This window comes from Dermochelys coriacea, chromosome 2 (genome assembly GCF_009764565.3).
Source record: "Dermochelys coriacea isolate rDerCor1 chromosome 2, rDerCor1.pri.v4, whole genome shotgun sequence".
NCBI classification, from domain to species: domain Eukaryota; kingdom Metazoa; phylum Chordata; order Testudines; family Dermochelyidae; genus Dermochelys; species Dermochelys coriacea.
This window is the reverse complement of record NC_050069.1, coordinates 55656141-55666804: the sequence shown is the minus strand read 5'-3', so window position 1 is coordinate 55666804 and position 10664 is coordinate 55656141. Positions and strand designations below refer to the sequence as shown.

General features: G+C 39.6%; 1 long non-coding RNA gene across 1 annotated transcript; it reads left to right on the top strand.

The window, feature by feature from the left end:
• The first annotated feature begins 214 nt into the window (after positions 1–214).
• Positions 215–5426, top strand: LOC122458652. Its single transcript, XR_006278760.1, has 3 exons — positions 215–724; positions 4088–4262; positions 4380–5426. It is a non-coding gene; the product is annotated as an uncharacterized LOC122458652 (long non-coding RNA).
• The last annotated feature ends 5238 nt before the right edge of the window (positions 5427–10664 follow it).

The following is a 10664-nucleotide window of genomic DNA, read 5'->3' as shown; positions in this document are numbered from 1 at the left end:
CAAGGTGCCACAAGTACTCTTTTTCTTTTTGCGAATACAGACTAACACGGCTGCTACTCTGAAACAATTTTGAATGGCCAAGTGGACCTAGACTGGTAGTGTGCAATTCTGCATGCTTCTGATTGCTTAATGCTTCAAGCCTCAAAGTCTGGATTGTTGTTGTTTGCATATAACCAAATGTTTTGACTCTATTTGTAAAATATTGAAAACTGAAATAAGTCCTGACATATATAACTTCCTTGAAAAAATACCGAACCAAAATGTATACAGATATGTGGACAGTCAGTATTATAACAACATATATCATTGTTATGATCACTGCAATTTTACTTTTTCTTTGTAAATTAATCTCCTAGTGCTTTATGTAATCACAATTTAAATATGTAACTAAAACTATGTGTAATGTGATAGCAATATAGTGCATCAATGACACAATTTTTAAAATAGAAAATGTCTTAAACTGGGACTAACTAGTTTTTCCTGAGTTAGTAAAAACCATGATCTAACCTGCTAAAAAACATCTCTGGTAAATACCATGCTGTCCCTGCATTTAGTGCCTCTCTGTACAATCCCTTGTGTGATATGTTTTGATCAAAGTTTTCCTTGTATAAATCTTACCCATTAATTTGATTTAATTTCTGCTGTTTCCATTTTAGCAATCTATAACTGTCCCCTCCCCATTTAAGGAAAAAACATTATTCCTCTTCTGTATTATACCATAGTGGTAAGTAATTCTATTATAACCCCCTTTTTTCCTTTTTTAAAATGAAAAGTGAAGGTAACCTACTTGAGTCCAGTTAATTCCCTAATTTTATAGTTTTTTTTCAGTGACACTTGCTTAGTCTTTTGCATAGATAAATGTGTCACCATATTCATAATAGCCTTCCAAAATTGTCATGAAAGTTGGACATAATTAGGCACAAAATTTGCTTTTTGTGGGAAATGGTCTTATGGTCAAAGTACTGGACTTGGTCTCAGAAGATCTGAGTTCAAATTTCACTTTTGCCACAGATTTCCAGTGTAATCTTGGGCATCTTACTTTATCTATCTGTGGTTTAGTTCTCCCTCTGTAAAATGGAATAATAGTATTTCCTTTGTCTTGTTGATAGATATTATAAACTCTTTGGGGCAGGGACTGTCTCTTACTATGTATTTATACAGTGCCTTTTACAATGGAGCTCCAGTCTTAGTTGGGGCCAGGTGCTACTGTAATGCAAGTAATAACAATCCCACACCCTTAAAATGATAAATAAAAAGGCTATATTTTAATGCCTGTCTTAAAAACAAAACAAAAAATTCCAACAAATAAAATCTGTGAACCCAAGGTGATTGGGCAAATAGAATTTTAATGAGCTAAATTACAGAATATATATACAATGTTCAAAATCTCAAATTAGAGTGCTTTTTTGGAAATAGAAAAATAGTATATTAGTACTTGTACGTAAGCCTCTGTGCATAACCTATTTGTATTTTAGCCTCACATGACAGATTACTTTGCTAAATTCCATAAGATTAAAGTTGTTCAATATCATATATATTTCATCATTATGAATTGGATCCTAAATGCTCATAGTTTTTTAACATGTAGTTAATAATGCCTGATAAGGGTTCTATGGAGTACAGCAGGTCCATTTTACAGAGGGTTTAACTGAGTCAGAGAAGGCATAACCTAAAGGGAAATTGATGGAACTGGGAGTAAATCCCAGACATTGTGACTCCCATGTCTCTAATTAATAGGGATTTTGCAACCCTTATTTTAGTAGTGCTCTGCATGAGTTAAGATTACAGAATCATGCCCTTAACCCAGAGGTCGTCAAACTACGGCCCGCAGGCCACATCCAGCTGGTCAGACCATTTAATCTGGTCCTCAGCTCCCGACAGGGCTTACCCCACTCTGCATGGCTCCCAGGAAGCAGCTGGCATGACCCTTCGGCTCCTACTTAGTACACGGAGGCGTGGACAGGCAGCTCTGCACACTGCCCCATCTACAGGCACTCGGCCAATGGGAGCTGCAGGGGTGGTGCCCGAAGACAGGGCAGCATGTAGAGCCACCTGGCTGTGCCTCGGAGCTGGAGGGCGGGCATGCTTCCGGGAGCTGCTTGCAGTAAGCACCGCCTGAGGTCCCCCCTCCCCCCCCACACACACTGTGCCCCAAGCCCCTGCCACAACCCTGATCCCCCTCCTGCCCTCCAAACCTCTCGATCCCAGCCCATAGCCCCCTCTTGTACTCCAAGCCCCTCATTCCCAGCCCCACTCCAGAGTCTGCACCCCCCCATTCCCCAACAGCCTGCCCCATCCCTGATCCCCCTCATGCCCTCTGAACCCCCATTGGTTTGAGCCCAGAGTACCTTTCTGCACCCTAAACCCCTCATTCCTGGCCCTGCCCCAGAGCCTGCACCCCCAGCCGGAGCCCTCTTACCCCTCCCCCATACCCCAATCTCCTGACCCAGCCCCCTGATTCTGCTCCTGCCCTCAAACCCCTCGGTCCCAGCCTGGAGCCCCCCTCCACACCCCAAACCCCTCATCCCCAGCCCCACCCCAGAGCCCTCACTTCCCCCCCGCACCCCAACGCAGAGCCCCCCTCCACACTCCAAACCCTCATCCCCAGCCCCACCCCAGAGCCCTCACCCCCCAGCCAGAGTCCTCACCCCTTCCCGCACCCCTATCCCCAATTTCATGAGCTTCATGACTCAGCATACAATTTCCATACCCTGATGTGGCCCTCAGGCCAAAAAGTTTGCTTACCCCTGCCTTAACTATTATTAAGTCACCCATGTGTGTAAGTATATGTAAGGTGATTATGCACCATAGATTAATGATTTCTTTATGCATTTTAATTTTTTTTTTGCAAAAAAACAAATTAATTCATAGAAAAATGTATGTGGTATGCTCAGGATTCTAATCTGTTTTGTTTTGTTTTTTTTGGTAATACCTTATTTCATGATCCTTTACTGTACTTCATTTCTTGACACCTCACAGGGGAAACAAAATTACAAGTAATGTGTTAAGTTGAATGGGCTAGAAAATAATTAATTTTGGTAGTGCTTTTCTATGTGTTAGTGATCCAAAAATCCTCAGAACTAAAAACAGAAATATCAAAATATCTATGGGGGAGAGGAGAACATTGTTTGGCACTACTCTTGCTCCTTTCTTTCTTGGTCAGTTTTGTAGCTGGCAGAGAAGTTGAGTGCAACTTTACTCCTGTGAGTGGATTACTTTTCCCACTCTGTTGCTAATGCCATTGGAAAGTGTTCTTGTATAGGAAAATAGTACTTTCGAACTTTTTTGTAATAAACCAGTGTTGATCTCAATAAAGATAAAAGGGCTAATTTCATTTTAAATCAACATTTGTGATGGATAAACAAGAATAAAAGTTGTTCCGAGCTGCTAATATTCATAACGAAGTTACCCATTGGATGAATTAGTATATTAAAAATACCCAAATTATCAAGATTTTAGTATCGTAGGACCAACGTGGCACGATCTTCACCTCCAACTAGTTAAGGAAATCTTTGCATTTGACTGTTTGTGGGTGGCAAATGACATTCTGTTGTATTCTGACACACAGTAACTTAGATCACATTGACATCACATCAGAACAATGTTTTATAGCCTCTGCCAATTTAAAAATCAAATTGATGTTAGATCTGTATAGAACAACATATTTGACTGACAGGAAACGTAGTTATATATGGATGTGATGTTCAATCCATGTATAATAAGGTGTTTGACTGACAGTTTAACAGTGGGACAATTTCTATCCCTTAGATTCCAGATGGTTATTATTGCATACAAAAAACACTTTCCCACTAGCTCTGTATAGAGAACATGTATACTTTTTTGTGCAATAACACTGAGTCTTTTGAAGTCTCAGATGGTGACAATTAATAAAGGTACTATCAGATAATTGTAATCGATGTCAAGGATTGCTATTGTGGTGTGTCGTGTTGTGGAAGCCATTGGGTACATAACTCCCAGTGGCTGATCGACAAAAGTCTTTGACATATTCTGCACACTGGATGAAATGTCTTTGGAGAAGTGACGGAAATATTTCCTAACTTGAAGGCTTCTTATAATCTCTTTTCAGTTTTGCACTTTTCTACATCATTATCACATGCAGTTTTAATCTGAAAAATAACTATCTATAAATGGTACTTCTTAATCCAAAAGATGCACTCTCTGTATGTTAGGTCCAACAATTCTGATTTCCACATTCTGAAGCCTAAAGTTGTTCAAGGAAAGGATAGTTGGGGATGTGAAAGGTATTTAGTTCTTTGGTTTACCTTTCTCTTTTTTGTTCCTTTCCTTAGTAAACTTCTCATCCCTAGGCCTTTCACTCTTAAGTTCTTACTGCTTGTATTCTGACTGGTTCCTTACAGGATGGGGACTTTATCCTGTGAAGCACTGACTCTGAAAAAAACTTGGGAGTAATGGTGAATAATCAGATGAACACGAGCTCTCAGTCTAATGTTGTGGTCAAAAGAGTGAATGCGATACTGGATGTGTAAACAGGTGACTCTTGGGTAGGAGTAGGGAGGTTATATGACCTCTGTATTTGGCCCTGGTGCAACTGCTACTGGAATATTGTTTCAACTTCTGGTGTCCACAGTTCAAGAAGGATATGAATAAATTGGAAAGGGTTCAAAGAAGAGCCAGGAGAATAATTAAAGGATTGGAAATGATGCCTTATAGCATTAGACTGCAAGAGCACAATCTGTATAGCTTAACCTGGGGGCTAAGGGGTGACTTATTCATAGTCCATAAGTACTTATAAGGAGAACAAAACTTTGATAATAAAAGACTCCTCAGTGTAGCGGGAAAAGGTAAAACAAGACTTGGAAGTTGAAGCTAGACGAATTCCTACTAGAAATAACGAGCAAATTTTTAACAATGAGGGGAATCATTGGTACAATTTACCAAGAACTGTGATAGATTCTATATCACAGAGAACTTTTAAATCAAGATTGGATCTTTTTCTAAAAGATATGCTCTTGCTGAAACAGGAGTTAATTCATGGCAGTTTTCTACAGCCTGCATTATACAGGAGGTCAGACTAGCTGATTGCAATTTTTCTGTTTACTCTTAGTAAATAAGAGCTCTGTGTTTGACTGAAGAGGTTGTTGGAGGAGTTGGAACTGTCATTTTTCCTCAGTGGAATCATTGTGATGTAGAATCCCAGAGAGAAAAGGGTCTAATCATGATATTGTTGATCGTTTAGTAGTGAAGAAGGTGTAGAAAGAAGATCAATTTTCCCAGGTAGGGGAGAAGCTGTTAGTCACTAATTGTCTTTAGATTTTTGTGTGTAGCTGTACGAACTGGGAGACGATTAGGACTAGAGCCTGTTTTAACACTATTGTTTTGAAAGAATACATTTTTACTGACTTTTATGAAAAATACAGTTCCTTGTTGAATTACATGTTGATGAGGTTTCAGAGTAGCAGCCGTGTTAGTCTGTATTTGCAAAAAAGAAAAGGAGTACTTGTGGCACCTTAGAGACTAACAAATTTATTTGAGCATAAGCTTTCGTGAGCTACAGCTCACTTCTGTAGCTCACGAAAGCTTATGTTCAAATAAATTTGTTAGTCTCTAAGGTGCCACAAGTGCTCCTTTTCTTTTTTACGTTGATGAGGAAATTCACTCAACTAATCTGTCTGTTTGTGAGCCTCACACTGCTAGGTAGGTGATGTTTTAGAAGCATCTGAAGGCATGAAGTGAAGTGAGTTACTCAGAAAATATTTTAGTTCAACAGAAAATAATTACTTAAACCCATATTATATAGATTTTTATGTAATTTCTTAGCTTTTAAAAAAAGCAAACTGAAAAAAACAAATTCCGTCGTGGAACCATATTAACTCCCACGTGATTCATCAGCAAGGTTTGAACCTTTAGATTCACAGCACAAACCTCTTCCACTTCAGTTACTCCTATTAACATCTGTCCTTTCTGCAGCGATAGGGACACCCTGGGACACATCTACATAGAATGTACCAGGTTGCAACCCCTTTTTTGACTCCTTCAGAACCTCTTACTGGCTGCACTTCTCCTCACACCTCCTGATTTCCGCGCACACCCCATTCTTGACCCTACAAAGTTGTGAGACCTCCTTATCAACCTCCTCCTGGCATTGGCCAAGATGGCCAACCATCACACAAAGAGGAGGAAGCTGGATAGGGTGGTGTACTCTGGGGCTGTGGGACCTATTTCAATTGCCTTGTTCAATCAAGTCTCCTTGCAGAGTTCACCTTGGCAGTGTCCACTGACTCTTTAGATGCCTTTAAGGAGCAGTGGGTGCTGTGGGGGGTTCTGTGCTTGGTTTCTGCTTCCAGTTCCCTAATTTTCACTCTATGACCTTCATTCCTATCCCAGTTTTTTCATTTTTGTCTTCAGTATTCACTGGGGAAAACGATGTACTGGGTCCACCTCTCCCCTGCAGTTAAGGGGGAGGGCTTTTAGCTATGGGCAGGCTTAGGCCTGCCATGTCCAGGCAACCACAATACATTCTCTATGAACGTATAGAAGCACTAGACTGTCATCTTGTATGTCAGCTAGAGTGTCACTAGACACTCCAGTCTATCTTGCCATCCAGACAAGCTGGTTTATGTGATAAATGGTCACTTACACCAAAAACGACAAAATAATCAGTGCCAGGAGACCAGTCAGTCCCCCAGGTCAATTTGCATCCTAGATCTCACACCAAAGACAATGCTGGTAGCCAATAGTATAGTAAACTAATTAAAGGTTTATTAGCTAAGAAAAAGAAATGAGAGCTATTGAGAGGTTAAAGCAGGTAAAAATATATGTACAAGTGAGTCACATTATATAATTTCAAAAGGTACCAGAGATGTAGTAATCTGCCAGTTTCCCAAAAGTCTTTTAGGGCTACCCAGCCTAACTCTGGGGATCTTTGTCTTCTCATGCAGTTATTCTGCCCTGTTAGAATTCAAACAGTCCAAACAGGATTTTTTCTTGTGTCCCTATGTATAGCTTTTTCTCACAGAAACCAAGCTGACAGGATGACCCCCAAGTGGGTACTTTCTTTCATGATGAGGAGAGAGGAATGCATTTAGAGAATTTGATCTTTACTCTCACACACAATGACCATTTGGCTTTCCATGCACAGGAATTAGCACTTTCCTGTTATAAGCCTTGTGTAACGCAAATTAAGAACTTTCTCATTTGATGGTTTATTTAGTTACAGGGGTAAACACAATGCTAATGTTTGCTATTTCATTATAACAGAGTACAGATAAGAGAAAACAGTGAATTCAACATCCCGTCAGTTTTTCCTGAAATTTAAACACTAAACACATTTTAATATATTTTTAACATCTACTTTTAATTATACTAACACACAAGTGAGCTGGGTCTGGCGTTCAGCTGTGAGTTAGTCAGTTCTTAGTTGATACCTGCAACCTTTGCCAGAGATGGCACTTGGCTTGCCTGCTTCTCACCTAGTAACACAGTAGTCCCTCAGCTGCCAGGAGGAGCAATAGCAGGAAAAGGCATGTTCAGCCCCTGCAGCCCTGGGCTGGAGCATGCCCAGTAGAGATGGAATTTTCAGAGAATTTAGCTGCCTAACTCTAACAAGTGTCTACTGAACATATGCAAACTGAGATTTGCAGAGGTTCATAACTTGGCAAAAGGTACACTCCTGACTCCAGGAGTGAAATGCCATACCCCTGCTCCAAACCATGGGGGCTATAGAGCTTCTCTATGGTGAAATGATTGTACAATTTTTTTTAACATGGGCAAAATAACACATTTTTCTTTACCATCTCTCTCAAAAACAGCTGAATCATTTTTGCTGAAATTAAAAATTAATAAATAACCTGAAGCAGACACCTGGCATGGAAAATTTTAGCTCAAATAGTTCAAGCTTGGCAAAGTTTTATAAGCAACTGAAAATAGGGTCTTATAATGGGAAGTATTGGGCAACCTCAACTATAGGTGATGGTACCTCCACCATTTATAAAGGTTTGTGAGGAAAATACAAATATATATACATTATGTTGTATAAGCTCCCTGACTTTTTTCCTTCCCTTTCTGGAGAGGAGAGATCTTTAGGGGAGAGGTTTCCTATGTCAGAATAAAAAGGGAGATGATTCCAGTGTTTCTTAGAAAATAATATTTAATTTTGCAGGGAGGAGTAATGAAAATAAGTTAACCGGTTTCAGTATTTATATTAATTAATTTCCTTAACTGTTTCTGTTGGTAAAACTGTAAGGCTTACCTTTTAACTCTGTACTCTTATTGTAAGTGAAACCTCTTTTCCATCACCACTTGAGAGACAGAAAAGGAAAATCACTTTACAGTGACACTTGTGGAGATGTGTCTGTCATAATGTCTAAAGCATTAGACTCCAATTTAGCAATAAAATAAGCAAAAACAAGTTAATTTAAAACAAAACTAGATACCTACCAAATCTTGGCTTTTATCTAAGACAGTCAAAATTAGACTGATTCTTTCCCTAAAAGGGAAAGAATTTTTTTCCATCACAGTTTTTATTCTCAGGCAAGACAAGTGTCTGTAGGAAGTAAGTTGACAAACATCCATTGCCATGGAAATATTAGAAAATAGTATATTTAAATCAAATATTTGTAAGGTATAATTTATTTTAATTTAATAATTATTTTCACAATCTTTTGATAGTTAGGCACAGGCTCTCAACCTAGAGGCTTACAAACAGGTTTTAGGAGGTTGAATCACCCTCCTTTCTTTATGGCTAGATGGAAGGAGCGTCCTAACCATTTTTTCTGTTCTTACTTGAGGTCTTCTTACATAGAAAGTAGAGAACCATTACATTAGAGAAGTGGCTCCAAAATGGAATATCGAGCTAATCTACCACAAACTCTACCATAGAGTTTTCTTTGAAGGAAATTGAGGTTGAAGAAACTATTAATGGTGTATTCTAGAACCTTAAGTAAAGACCAGCTGAATGTTACTCATCTTTGCCGCATTTGTTGCTGTTATTTATTTAGGTATTATTTCTGTTACCATGATGCTTGGGAAGGAATGGATAAGGACCCCATTGTGCTAGCCGCTGTACATACATAGAATAAAAAGAATAAAAAAGATGGTCCCTTCCCTGAAGAGCTTACAATCTAAATTTAAGACAAGAGACAGCAGATGGCTACAGACCAAAAAAAAATGGAATATAAGGAAACAGTGAGACAACATACGTTAGCATGATAGGTCGTGGTGTCAGAACACCAGTAGTCTAACCATTGTTAAGTTTTTTTGTAAGTATCATGGCAAAGGAGAGATTTGAAGGAGGATAATGAGGTAGTTTTGCCGATGTTTACAGAGAGCTCCTCCCATGACAGGGAGCATGGGAGAAAGCACCAAGGTATTAGGTTGAAAATTTAATAAGCGGGTGATGGAGGCTATATTGGCTAGTCAGAGGCAAGGGTTGACATTTTGATAGTGAATGATAGCAGATAGGCTGTGAAAGGCCTTGAAAGTGAAGACAGATGGCTTATGTTTGATGTGATAGAGAAGGGGGGAGTCAGAGGAGGAATTCAAAGAGAGCAGTGATATGGTCAAAGAGACAAGCTAGAGAGTGATCTTTGCATTCCAAATAGATATGATCTGGGCACAACTGTAGTTTTCAAGACCAGTGAGAAGGACATTGAGATGTGAGCTGATGAGAGCCTGGATGAGAGTTTGAACTGTGTGGATGGATAGGAAAGGACGTATTTTAGAGATTTTATGCTGAAAAAGTTGGCAAGATTTAGATATAGCCTGCATGTGAGTATTAAGAGAAAGGTGGAAGTCAAAGATGACTTCCAGGTAACTGGCCTAAGTGACTGACAGATAGGATCCTGGTGTTGTCCACAGTGATTGAGAAAGGAGGTGAGGGGAGAGCTGGGCATGGGAGGAAAATAAACATATCTAAAGCAGAGCTCTTAAGCTTTAGCTGATGGTTAGATATCAATGAGAAGATGTCAGGGGTGGGGAGGGGCAAGATTTTAGTTTGAACAGAAGAAGACAGGTCTGGACATGAGAAATAGGTCTGTGAGTCACCAGTACAGAGGTGGTAGTTGAATTTGTGTTTGTGGAGTGGAAAATACAGTAGCAGGTATACATGCATAGCACATGAAAAGATGGGAGTTGCCTTACCAAGTGGGAGGTCAGTCTAATGAGACAATTCAATTAACAGTAGGATACCAAGGGAGGAAAAATCACTTTTGTAGTGGTAACGGGAGTGGCCCATTTCAAACAGTTGACAAGAAGGTGTGAGTAACAGTAGGGAAAAATTAGTATGGGGAAATTAGGTTTTGTAATGACCCAACCACTCCCAGTCTTTATTCAGGCCTAATTTGATGATGTCCAGTTTGCAAATTAATTACAATTCTGCAGTTTCAAGGTGGAGTCTGTTTCTGAAGTTTTTTTGTTGAAGAATTGCCACTTTTAGGTCTGTTATTGAGTGACCAGGGAGATTGAAGTGTTCTCCTACTGGTTTTTGAATGTTATAATTCCTGATGTCAGATTGGTGTCCATTTATTCTTTTGCATAGAGACTGTCCAGTTTGGCCAATGTACATGGCAGAGTGTCATTGCTGGCACATGATGGCATATATCACATTGGTAGATGTGCAGGTGAACGAGCGCCTGGTGGCGTGGCTGATGTGGTTAGGTCCAATGATGGTGTCCCTTGAATAGATA